Below are 12488 nucleotides of genomic sequence, written 5' to 3'. Positions count from 1 at the left end.
CCAGCAGCAACAGGCCTCACACAGTATACAGAAAAATATTATTTGTAACATATTGAAAATAAGCTGCTATTACTGTAATTGCTGTGATCATTTATCATATATGCCCTCCACTTGATTTTATATCTCTACTATATACTTCCTTTCTCTGGAGGTAGGAACTCTACATTCATTTCTGCCACATTTTTCCTTACCATCACCAAATTCAGGTTTGGAAACACAGTGATAGTCTTCACTTTATTGAAGGTTTTGATAATGAAAAACTCTTCTGGCAATTCAAAAAACTCACAGGGAAAATGTGTGCGAGAACCACAGAGATGAAGCCTCTTACTAAGGAGTACACAGCAAATCATTAGCAAGGCTTGTTAACAGAACAACGCATTTTCTACTACCTGCTGAATAGCATAAGCCATCATTGTTCTTTGTACCTCACTCAATGTAATCTTACAAAATTGTATAAAATAACAAAATGAATAAAAGTATTTCTTAACACTGTATCTAAATTGAGATTTCAAAATAATGAAGTTACAGAGCATATGACAGTTTAACACACAATTTTAAATATTTGCAGTGAAAAAAATGGGATGAAGCAAGTCTTACTAGTATTTTAAACATAGTTAGCTTCACAAGTTTTTCTTTGATGGATGATTTTTGTTCAGAAAAAAACAGTAATCTTGCAGGATAGTCATCCAATAAAAAAAGTAACCATTTGCAGAATATACTTCAGCCTTCATTGGTAACTCTCAGACTAGCACTACAGGTGTGTAAAAGAAGAGCCACATATCACACGAGCTTTTTAACAGTAACGAGGTGTTTCCTGCATCACTGTTAGCTTCCTGAACTGTTGGCAACTCTCAACATTGTAACTTCAATACAGTGTACAGAATTAGAAATCTCACAGAATAGAAATATGCCTCTCTCATTGTGAAAGTAAAAAAAGTCATATATTTTTGAAGAACAGTTTGATCACTTAATTAGAAGCTATCACAATGCATTCACAAAGGAGTATGCGGCAAGCACATTCTTATTACCACAGAATCCATTCCTGCTTCATGGGTAAGCAAGAAAGCACGCAAAAATGTATTTTTTTTAAAAAAAAAGACTAAAATAAAGATCAAAAAGCAGTATTCTATATCTGAAACATTTAGCAGTACCAAATAATTTTAGATATTGGTAGAATACTCCTGCTACATCACTCATGTTCCACAAATTTGCACATCTCGCTAAGGCAAGCAACTCCCAGCTCTTGCCCATTTCTGTTTGTACTTAAGTGCTCTCAGTGGGCAAGTGAACTGTGCACACTTTTCTTGCTGGGCCTTGTTTAAAATATTTAGAAAGCTCATAACCTGACTCAAATCTTGCACAGCTCTAAATACATACCAAATATTAACTCACTAAAAGTTCAAACTTTCAAATACATGCAGGAAACTATTTAAATAAAGTACCCTGTATCTGTGAGCTGTAATTTTAGCAGACTGCCCTTCCTTCACAGCAAAACAAATTTTTATTAGACAACTCTACTCTGTTTCTATCAAATTTGTCCTTTCTTACCACTGTCATCCAGACTCCAGAGCTATTAAAAATATTCTCCAAGTATAGCCTTTTGCTTGCTCCATTTTTTTGTGCCTCAGCTATTGCATACATACCCACGCATCTGATAGATTAATTATATTGTCTAGAAGAGTCCTCATTGGAAGAATCTAGTTTTCCCCTTGAGATGAGACAGAAATATGTCAAATACTCTTCTGCTTTTTAAATACCTCTGTGGAAGGGAATTGTTCAGTTTCTGTAGTTAGCCTGATCCAGTTCTTCATAACAGTTAATTAAATCTTCTTTCCCACAAACAAAGCTTTTTGTTGTTGTTGTTCTACAAGTTTTACTAAGGTACCATTCCCAGAAGCTGAGGTTAGAGAGGACCTAGGTACACTGTCAAAGCTCTCATACACTCCTCACCCCTTCTATTCCTCCTCCTTTATAAGTCACTCTTCTTCCCTCCACACACATCCCAATCTCCCAATGCAGCTGTTCAAAATAGGCCAATTTTTTTAAAGAGGTTTAAACTGTGGTCTGAGTCAAAATAGCTCATTTTGCCTGTAATAAATTAAGACCATTTACATAAATTATTCATTCTACAAACCCGCAGAAACCCAGCAAGAAAGACAATAAATATTTGTACTGCTAAGTCTAGAAGTGGTGTTTCTCAGTAACCTAAACCTCTAAGCCTCAGTGTTCTCTCCAGATTAGACCTGATCTGATATTGCTATAATCGCAAGATAATTCTCTGAGCTTTGCACATGGAATTTCTCTTTCTGTAATGCTTCGTACTCATTGCTATTGATTTGCAACTTAATGATTTCAGTTCATTTCTCAAAATCATTTTGATCCTGATCTCCAAAGTGCTTGCAACCTCTCCAGATTGGAGGAGGTCAGTCATTTTATTCATGCAAGCATAAAACATGTAAGAATGTGGATTTGCAACAAAATTAAGTCAATCTAAGTCTGAGATGACACCAAAAAAAAACCCAAAAACCAAAAAAATCCTCATTCTTCCTCAAGTTTCTGTCCAGCCTTCCTTCCTAGGCAGCTATGCAAGTGCAAAGGATAACTTGAGGGAAGAGGCAGGAACATGCAGCTGGGGACAGGATATGACTGGCACTTTTGGTGGCAGCTTACATTTGGACAAACTTAAACCAACAATGCGACTGTATCTATAGTTAACAAACGTTGAACCAGAACCAGGACAGATTCAACTACATTCAGGTATGCTGAAACATACTTAAAATGCTCAAACAGTTGAAAAGCAAATCACTGATGAATTCTGAAAGTGTTTGAGAGTTTTGTTTGGTGGGTTTTTTAAATTATTGACAAATTAAAATTAAATTCATAGTCAAGTTAAAGAAAGCTAGTATGTGACACAACAGTCCTTCCAAAGGCAAAGTGAAACATGTATTGCTTTTTCATTATCCAATAGTCCAGCTGTTCTGCAAGACAGAAATCAGATTGTTTTAACAACAACTGGTTTTGACAAGTCTCTACTGATTGTTTTTCTCCTCCAAACATTCATAAATTGATTGTCTAAGAATTTGTTCAGCCTAACTTAACCTTCCAGAAAAAAATTAAAAAAAGTTTCTTGACAAACTGCAAGTCCATTGATAGAATAAGGCTGGCAGAGGGCCAGTAGAACAGCTAAGGGGGCTGAAGCATATGAACAGAGGAGGCGGCTGGTGGAGCCAGGTTTGCTTAGCCAGGGATAGCCATTAAATCCTCCCTTAACCTTTTCTATCTTCCACTACCTGAAAGGGTGTGTGCAGAAGATGGAACCAGCCTCTTCAACAGGCACAGAAAAAAAAAGACATTAACCTGTCTTGCACATATAACTACATACCATAAGTAATACTGCATTGCATTATATAGAGACAGCTTTCTAAAAATACAGTATACAGCCCTTTTCATATTCTGCCGAGGTTTGTTTTGTTAAACTGAGGCATTAAGTCAAAAGTTTCAGGAAGTTATAAGAAGCAAATAAAGTATAAGAATGGAAATGTATCATTTTAAGAACGATGACTCCCAGGAAACAGTAGTCTTTAAATTTTCATTAGAAGTCCAGAATGTAGCTGAACCAACAAGAACAAACAAACAAGAGATTAATCTTCAGCTTCAGGGTCAACTTAGCAAGAAATTGCAAGGTAGGAGGTATGTGAAGCAGCAGTCAGATCACAGCACAGTTTGAGGTTGCTAGTTTACTTTTGCACAGTATTTATCTTTAATAAATATTTCATTGCTGCAGTATTAGGGTGATCTTCTACACATTATTCGGAGTGGCTACTTAAAAATGTTGTTTGTACCCAGATAGATGATTGCACAATATTGCCTTCATTGACCTTGTTAACAAAGTCCTCAAAGAACCTTTCTTAAGATATCTTCTGCGAACTATGTTAACGCATTTTCAAAATGTGTATGGGATCTAGAGAGATACACCTACTGCATTTAATCAAAACTGGGCCACTAAATGTCTACTTAGAAATGGAGGGATGGAAAAAGGGGTATGTAGATGAACACAAGCCCTGATGCTTAGTCAAGTCTAATTATTAGTCAGAATTGCAAGAAACATTAGTACAGAAAAACACTGAGGGAAAAAGGATCCTTAAGACTACATATGAAAAATCCCTTGTTACCTCATTCCACACATTTGTGGATGTAAGCAGAGAAGCACTGTGCTTTCTTCAGAGAGAGAATACAAAATAAAGACTACAATACAGACAGGAAAGAATTTTACCATGAGTTAAGAACCCCTTTAAAAGCTTTTAGATCCTTAAATGTTTATATTTAAAAACTGGAATTCTACTTACGTGAATTTTCATTTTAATTATGATTTGTCTGTAACACACCATTGTAAAAAAGTGACACAAGTTAAAAAACTTTGGGTTTTTTTTTTGAAACCAATTTTTTGCTAATTTTCAGTCACTGAAGTTTACAATTTTCACTTAACTAAATCAAAAGGATTTTAGTGGAAGATTAGTTAATTTTTTTGGCGCATACATAAAAGTATTTATACATAGCATTTGTTAAGAATTATACATGAAACCACATTCTAAGTGTGCTTTAATTGTTTTATTTGCAGATATTGATTTATCCCAACCAATAAGGCTTTCGCTAATTATATTCCAGAGGACTTAGTGTGCCCTCTTGTGATGCTACATCACTATGTACTAAGCCAGTCGAGGACACATGTAATAAAATTATCTATTTAAAATTAAATGACAAGTGCTTCTTCCCAGTGGTTATAAAATACAAAAAAACAAAAAATTCATCCACATTAAAATACTTTTCTTACAACTTCAGACTCTTATCAGACCAAAGCAATTGATAAGAGATGATAAATACTACCAATGTTAACAAAGTGTATTTTCCAGATAAAAAAGGAAGCAAGTATTAATAGAGCTAGGAAACGTTGTGCTTTTTAATCCTATTTTATTTACATCTGGTTTATTAACATGAAATTTATTAGTAATATGATACATCTTTGGAAAACATACAGCATTGGCAATACAGAAAACCAGTATAAGGCTGCACAGAACTTAGAATAATTTAGTAGAAATATTTAAAGGCATAAATATGATAGTTACCTGACTAAGAGCCAGAAAAATGATTTAAATGTTTAATTTGGGCCCCGAGCCATTTTACGTAAGAATTTAACTTGACACAAGATGAGCAGATGCATTGGCTTCAATAGGACTGCTAATTTATGAAATTAAAATACATGGTGGTATTCCACACAAGATGGATATCTACTTCTCCTTAGGCCTATGCCTGACTTATCTAATATTGGATTTGAACCATTTTGGAAAAATGTCTCAGTTTTATCCAAGAAGAAAGCTCAAAAAAGAACTGTTCATTTGGCTTTTTAGTATTAAGAAAAAAGTAAAAGATATCAAGGTAGTTAATGATTATATATCCAATTTTTTTTTTTTTTTAAACCAACAGACCACAAGATGACACAGGAAACAAAATGCAAGCAAACCAGAAATCAAACCAAGTGAAAAAAGATGAGCAGAAATTGGCAAAGAAGGAAGCAAGCATGTGTTTCAGCAAAAGAGGAGGATAGGAATTATTGCAGTATGTACTATCAAAGCTAAAAAAGGCTAACTTTTTTATTCTTTAGAAAGACCACTGTGTATATCAGTAACTGAAGAGGTCAAAGATATATATAGTTCTGCATTTGTTCAAGTGCTAGTCATTTATAGCTTTGCTTTGAATCAGTACTGCTGTTTCAACAATCATTAACAACTGTGCTGATGTTATGTTTGAAGTTTAGCATCTACACATAGACTACCCCTCATTGGCCCAACATGGCAAAATCATCCAGATGAGACAGAAAGCAAGTATGCGGGTGCTCACAGAAGACAAAAGATGCAATGGCAAGTACAAAAGACAGGTGAGAAGTATGTAGAGAAAATATACGTAGTCATAGAACAAGCAAATATGCTAGTACAAGCTAGGCTCTCCTCTATTTAAACTGTGACATTTTTATAGACAATAACTTGGGGGTGTTAAACAGAATAGGCAGTAAATAGTGATTTAATTCATCACTTGATTCCAATAGAGACCAAATGCAAGTTCTATCTCTTCTACAATTAAGTCTTCCCAAATATTCACATAAATCATAATAGAACTATTCCACCAAAGTGTTTTCAACTGCAAGTCCTAAAATTCAACTTATCAAAATTCTAAGAAAATTCAATAGGAGCTGCAATGCTAAGCACATTTGCAAGTCAAGCCTAGGTATACAAAGGCAGCGTTCTTCCCTACTTCTTTCTGAATAATTGAATGCAGATTCTGATGAAGTACAGAATTCCCAAACAGGGTGTTTGATCATGGAACTCACTCAGGCTAACATTTGTCGTTCAACATTCTCCTCTGTCACTGGGAGGAGTAGGGTCTGAAAGACAGAATGAGAAACAGGGCTTTTGTTTTGTTTAGACAAAAAGAACAGACTACACTAACTACACACAAATGGAAAGTCTTCCCTATACATTCACACACACTTTTCACATACTGATATAATGCATGCTGTGTTGTTACTAATATGGTTTAAATAGCTCTAAAATGTTTTCCAGACAGTCAGAAACCATTTATATGCATTCTACTCCATGAACATCAAAGCATGCCTCAAAAGAAGTCATCACTGGGCTTATTTTGTGGCCCAGTTATGTAATATAACTGAACTTCTATTCATTCTGCTTTTTAGTTTTTTCTTTTATTCCTTCTTAATGGGACTAGAGAATAAATTGCAGTCACGGTACTCGTACACTAAAAGAAACACACCATCTCAACTGTTGAAGCTGAATATCCTTGCTGTATGTTTTAGAAGTCCTCTGCAGATATCCAAGCTTTGTTCGTACATGAAAACAGAAGATCTTTTACTTCCTAAATATGCTGCTCTGAGTCAGTATTTGTAAGTTTTAAAAGGGCAAGTTTCTCACTTGCTTATGCACACATCAAGGTACTGTCATCTGTCATCAGACAGACCACACTGGAGTCATTACTTCTGATATCTTTTTTTTTCTTTTACACAGCACTGCCTTCTGCAGTATTTTTCTCTATACTCTGCATGTAGTAAGAATATCTGGTTTTCATTTTTTTTTTGTAAGTGCAATGCAATTCACCTCTAGAAGTGCAGAAAAATTAGTTGGATCCTAAATATCACAACAAGTTAGGAACTTCAATTCTAACCTGAGCTCTTGACAATTGTTTTATAAGTAGTCTTTTATTTCATAGCTCTTGAACCTCACAAAGGAGTATGAAATTATTAATTTTGGGGTACTATGAATCCAAATTATTACAGAACACTTCAAATACACCATGCATTCAGTACACCTTCCTTTCCAAATGTACTTCATAACTCAAAAATATGATTCAAGCTAATTGCTAGGTTATACATTTTAATATTTTAGAAGATAGCTGTTTGCAAAAGAACGAGCAACAATAACAGCAGATGGTGGCCCACATGAATAGTCAGTCTTGAATATCTCTGCACAATACAATTGAATAAAGGGCACAAAGAATAGTAAACAGGGGAGAAGTGATCCTTCATGGAGCAATATTTGTATAACATTGCTTTTCCACTTAATACAGGCAGCATCAGACTGAATTAGAATCATATGCCTCTGAAAACATACCCAAGAAAAGAGCTTCCAGGCAAAAATAAAACATGACTGCAAAGCAGACAAGAGTGGATAATAAATTTCCTTAAAAAGTCTACAGAAAAAAGAATGTTTCTGTGTGTCTGTAATGGAAAGTTTTGGTTGTTTTGCTACAGTTACAGAAGGGAAGAACTTAGAAACATAACATCATCCTACAGGAGAAAGTGGAGGGGAAAAAAAAAAAGAAAGATGCAAGTGAACTACCTTGGGAATATCTCTGGTAGAAATAATAAATTAAGAAAGTCTGAATAGCTATTATACAAGATGGAGTAGTTAAACCTGTAAATAGCCTGTTTAAAAAAAAAAAAAATCAGGATAATTTACACTGACATCCCATTATTCCAGGAAGCTGATATTTTCAGTTGCTAATGGCTAGCCATTCCTGTCTGTGTGCAGTTCCACTTTAACACTAATGACCCACATGAGAAAAATGGATTACCATCTGAACTTGTTGGGAAATCCAGCACATGTACTAACTACTACACTGAAGCAAATGAAAAGCAAAAATGAATTTTTGATGTTTGCAACAATTACCAACTACAAACAGCTGTGCAGAGCAGAGACCATTCCACCTGCTCTAACTCCGTGCCCTTAAACCTGGTATGGTCAATAAGGACAGTCAAGACTGCTCCAAATCATTCTGAATTTCATGAGCACTGAGGGATTTCCCTGAGCATTTGAACCATTCCTTCTTCAGTCCCTGCACACAGACTCCAAAATAACTGGGGTCCTATTCCACTGATCTTAAAGAGATTTGAAGCCAAAGACAGGAAGCATAAGACAGCATTTCTGAAAGGGTACAAAATGTATTCCACAACTATGTGCACACTAGCAGAACAAACTCCCAGAGAGACTGAATCTGACTTCTACAGAGATTAAAGCAATAGGAATTCATATGTTTTGTGCCCTTTAGGTTTGCATGGCAAAATTGCATGTCCTGTCTAAATCCAGTATTATATTCATTTTATAATAGCAAGAGGTTTTACCAGGAATATTAAACAAATTATTCATCAAGCTATTAAATAAACAATCTGTTTAAGATATCACCTTCCCAGAAACTAAGAGTGATTAAACTATTTATGCATGAAAATAAAATAAATGCTTAATGTGATCAATTAAATAATACTAGATACATCTCTTGGCATATTTCACAAAGGCTCTTGAATATTTCACCAAGAAAGCTACAAATTGCATGATGTAACTGCACTATAAGAGTAAGGGATATCAATTTAATTGCAAGAACAAAATGTATATACTACTTTAATCGAAAATCTTAACAAAGACAAGTGGTCATTAGAGATGACTCCATAATATAGTGACAAAAGCCAGAAATATACTATGAAGAACACACCGTAATCTCATCCTTTTCCAAGCACATGCTTTATTTGATTGTACTCCTATCAGATTAGTGGATGAGGGACTTGCTTGCATTGTTAATATATCACAGCAAAAGATAGGTATAAAATGTAGTTGCCTAAGATAAGTCTTCATGGCAATATGTAAGACTATGCCAAACAAACGAGTGTTCTCTTCTGTGAATGAATACACGAGAAACCTCTTATTTCAGAGCACATAACTTTAGCTATTTCCTTTCATACACTTTCAAAATCTCAGAACAAATGAACAAAAGAGAGAGCCGTATTAGAGGAAAAGATCAAGAGAACTGATCTTCAACCAAACCAGACAGTTACAATTCTGTATTTCATATCTGCCAAGCACTGGAGTATTCTCAACTAAAAGCTGTTCCAAAAATTCTAATATGTTAACTGGTTGATATATGAATATTCTCACAAATACAAAAAATAGGTCTAGTGCCTTGAAAAAATCCACCAGGATGTTTAAGTTTGTGCAGCTCTGATTTTGCACAAGATTCACACACAAACAATGACACAAGTAACAGGTATTAATACCCAAGCTGGAGGCCAGTTCTGTCTTAGGTTTTCTATTTTTCAGACAGTACACAAATTTATTCCCTGAAATAATAGCCAATTAAAGCAATTAAAAAGAAATTTACACTAACTGAGCTGCTTAGAAAACTAAGGCCCGTCAGACAAACTCTACCAATTTATGCTTGGTTTGTTTGAAGATATTTCTCCCAACTGTCTGTTCTGCCAGAATCATTCCCTTTGAACAGTCAGAGACAAGTGTCCTCATGCCCAGTTTCTCCATAGCCTGGCACATGTAGTCTAACTGGTAATTTAAGCTAATGTTCTGGGCTACAAACAAGATCTCTGAAGTACAGACACCAACTTGTTTGTATTATGTATTCATATATGTTCTTGAAAAAGTATAAGAGTATTTCAGGACCAGAGATCTTCCTGCATACCACTGACCAGTATTCAGATGCTATATATATAAGTAAACAAACTTTTCATCCACATTTAAAAGACAGTGCAAACTAAATCCATGTTTGGGTTTTGTTTGCTTTCAATTAAGCATGATTTGCTTTGTCCCTACATAAAAGTTAATTCAATTGCTTTCAACATGCAGGTGTTAACTTACACTGCTTTCCACCTAACATTTAAAGAAATTTAAAAAATGAAAAAAAACACACAGTCTTTTGGATAAATGCTCTCTTTAATAATTCTAAGAGGTTTATAATTAATCCTCTTTTAAATAGCTTTCAAAGAAGCTTCTTCCAAATCCAGTTTTATATATTTTTTTCCACAAAACGTAACAGACCAAGATCTTATCCACAAGTCAGTTTTGAACACCAGTGTTAACAGTAATTTTAGTTTTTAAATATTAAGCAGCATGTATGCATAATTTTCAGTAGTTTCAATCTTATTTTTGTTTCGCACACAACACAAATAGCTAGGCTGTTTTAAGCAAAAGACAGGTATGGACTTTTCTACAGGTGAAAGCAAGGCAGAATCTAACAGAGCATTTGCTATTGTTTAATTACTGCTAATCAGTCTGTATGGAACAGCTTGCAACTTCACTGTCAGTCACAAGAAAACCAACACACATCACAATGAGGTTTTGATGTGACAAATTCAATTAAAAATATTCTTTGTCAAAGGGAATGGTGGCTTTTCAGAAGCCTCCTTTCCAGTCTGTGACCCACAAAAATAATTTGCATAATGGAAGTCCTTCTTCACCAACTACAAGTTAATAGCAGCAGAAGCATATTCCTCTCTTCAAAATTACCAGCTACTCCTTCTGTCAGCTCAAATAGAAACAGAAATCCAAAGACATCAAATAGTCCCCTTCCCCTCAAAAATTACCCACTTCTAAAGAAAAACATAACTTACCAAAGACTGAGTCAGAAACATATTAATTGAGCTAGGAAAAGCATCATGAACTCACCCGAGTTCATCCCTGTGAACTTGCTGATCCTGGGTCCATTTGCAGTTCTTTGTAGTAAAGTCCAAATATCTAAGTCATTAACCAGAGCCCAAACATTTGCAGCTAAATATTTTGCAAATCCCTGCTCGCAAATCTACAATTACTATGGTTATATAAGACCAATTTGTGTAAAGCTGAAACTTTTAACTTTGTATTTTACAACATCATTTCAAGATGTTGAACTGCATTATAGGATTTTATTTCCACTGAATATACACAAGGAAGTGGATCTGATTTTCACAAGAGCACACAAGTGAGAGGGTATCCCTATACAGGAAGTGTCCAAATCTAATCTATGCAGAACTAGTATGACTGTTTGTAACTCAGTGCAGCTATCATATGTAAATACTACCCACAAAAAAAAAGAACCATTTTCCCAGGTCTAGAATCAGAAAAATCAGTTTTCTTTTTCCAGTGTTGACATTGACAAGCCTCGTAGGTCACTCAAACTGACCTCTGCAGAACTAAGAATTATCCCGAGATAAAGGACTTAACATGTGGCTAATATGATATGAAATTTACAGATGAATTACAAAACACTACTTGTTAAGATAGTGTGAGTTTTACCTATACATTTCCAAGTGCTAGATGTGGCCAATGAGCAGAAGAGTATGCAAACCAGCTTTGAGAAACTTTAGCGGAATTATATTTAAAGTTATTTCAGGAAATTATACTTAAGACTACAGTCCTATGAGAAGGGCACGGACTCAAGCTGCATCAAATTAAAAAAGACAACAGGTATTGCAGGTGGTGTACACTTATTATTTCACTTCCTTATCACTGTACCTCTCCAGCTGCAGTAGATTACTCTACAAACAAGGCAGAGATGGTAATTCTGCCCTTGTAACTCCCAGAAGGGCCTCGCGAAGGGCTCGACTGACCAGCCCACGACCAGAGAGGGGAAACATGGCGGGGCGCGAAGCCAGCGCGTCGGCCGGAGCGCGGCTCTGGCGCCCTGCGGGGCTCCTGGCCCCCCGCACGTCCCCGCCGCCCCGGGACGAGGGCTCCGTGAGGCAAGGCTGAGCCAGGCGGGTGACGGAGAAGCGACGGGGGAGTCACGCTTATCACGCCGCTGCCGACCCCATTCCCGGCCCGCCGGGCGCCGCAGTGGCCACGGCCGCCCAACGGCTTTACCTGCCACTCTCGCGCCGAGCCCCTTCCGGCTCCCGCCCACCGCGGCGTCTTTTGATGACCTCATCAAGCGGGGGCCTCCCCTCCCTGCACCCAGCGCGCCACCCCGCCCCGCCCCAGGGCTCTCCGGGCCCCGCCCACGCGCGTGACGTGTCCGCGGGCCGCGCCCCCTCGGTAGCGGCCACCCTGCGGCCTCGGCGCCTGGGGTGCGGCACGGCGGCCGCCTCCTCGTTCCCGCCCGCTGGTGTCGCGCCCCCGGGGGAACCGGTGTGCTGCACCAGCTGTTAACGGACTCTGTTAACACGGAGG

The 12488-nt window shown here is 36.9% G+C and overlaps 1 protein-coding gene across 15 annotated transcripts in view; it reads right to left on the bottom strand.

The window, feature by feature from the left end:
• Positions 1-12252, bottom strand: part of CUNH9orf3 (chromosome unknown C9orf3 homolog) — a 204063-nt gene extending 191811 nt beyond the window's left edge. For 11 of the 15 annotated variants that reach the window (XR_003257161.1, XM_026088437.1, XM_026088442.1 and 8 more), the window contains exon 1: positions 6383-12112. The gene's annotated coding sequence lies outside the window, so the exon portion shown is untranslated. Of the gene's footprint in view, positions 1-6382; positions 12113-12182 lie in introns of those variants that run through there. The other 4 variants (XM_026088440.1, XM_026088438.1, XM_026088439.1 and 1 more) reach the window with 4 other exon arrangements.
• Positions 12253-12488: the final 236 nt, after the last annotated feature.

Source organism: Apteryx rowi, unplaced genomic scaffold (genome assembly GCF_003343035.1).
Source record: "Apteryx rowi isolate R43461 unplaced genomic scaffold, aptRow1 scaffold_77, whole genome shotgun sequence".
NCBI classification, from domain to species: Eukaryota; Metazoa; Chordata; class Aves; order Apterygiformes; family Apterygidae; genus Apteryx; species Apteryx rowi.
Note: the sequence above shows the minus strand (reverse complement) of the source record. Positions and strands in the feature narration are given on the sequence as shown.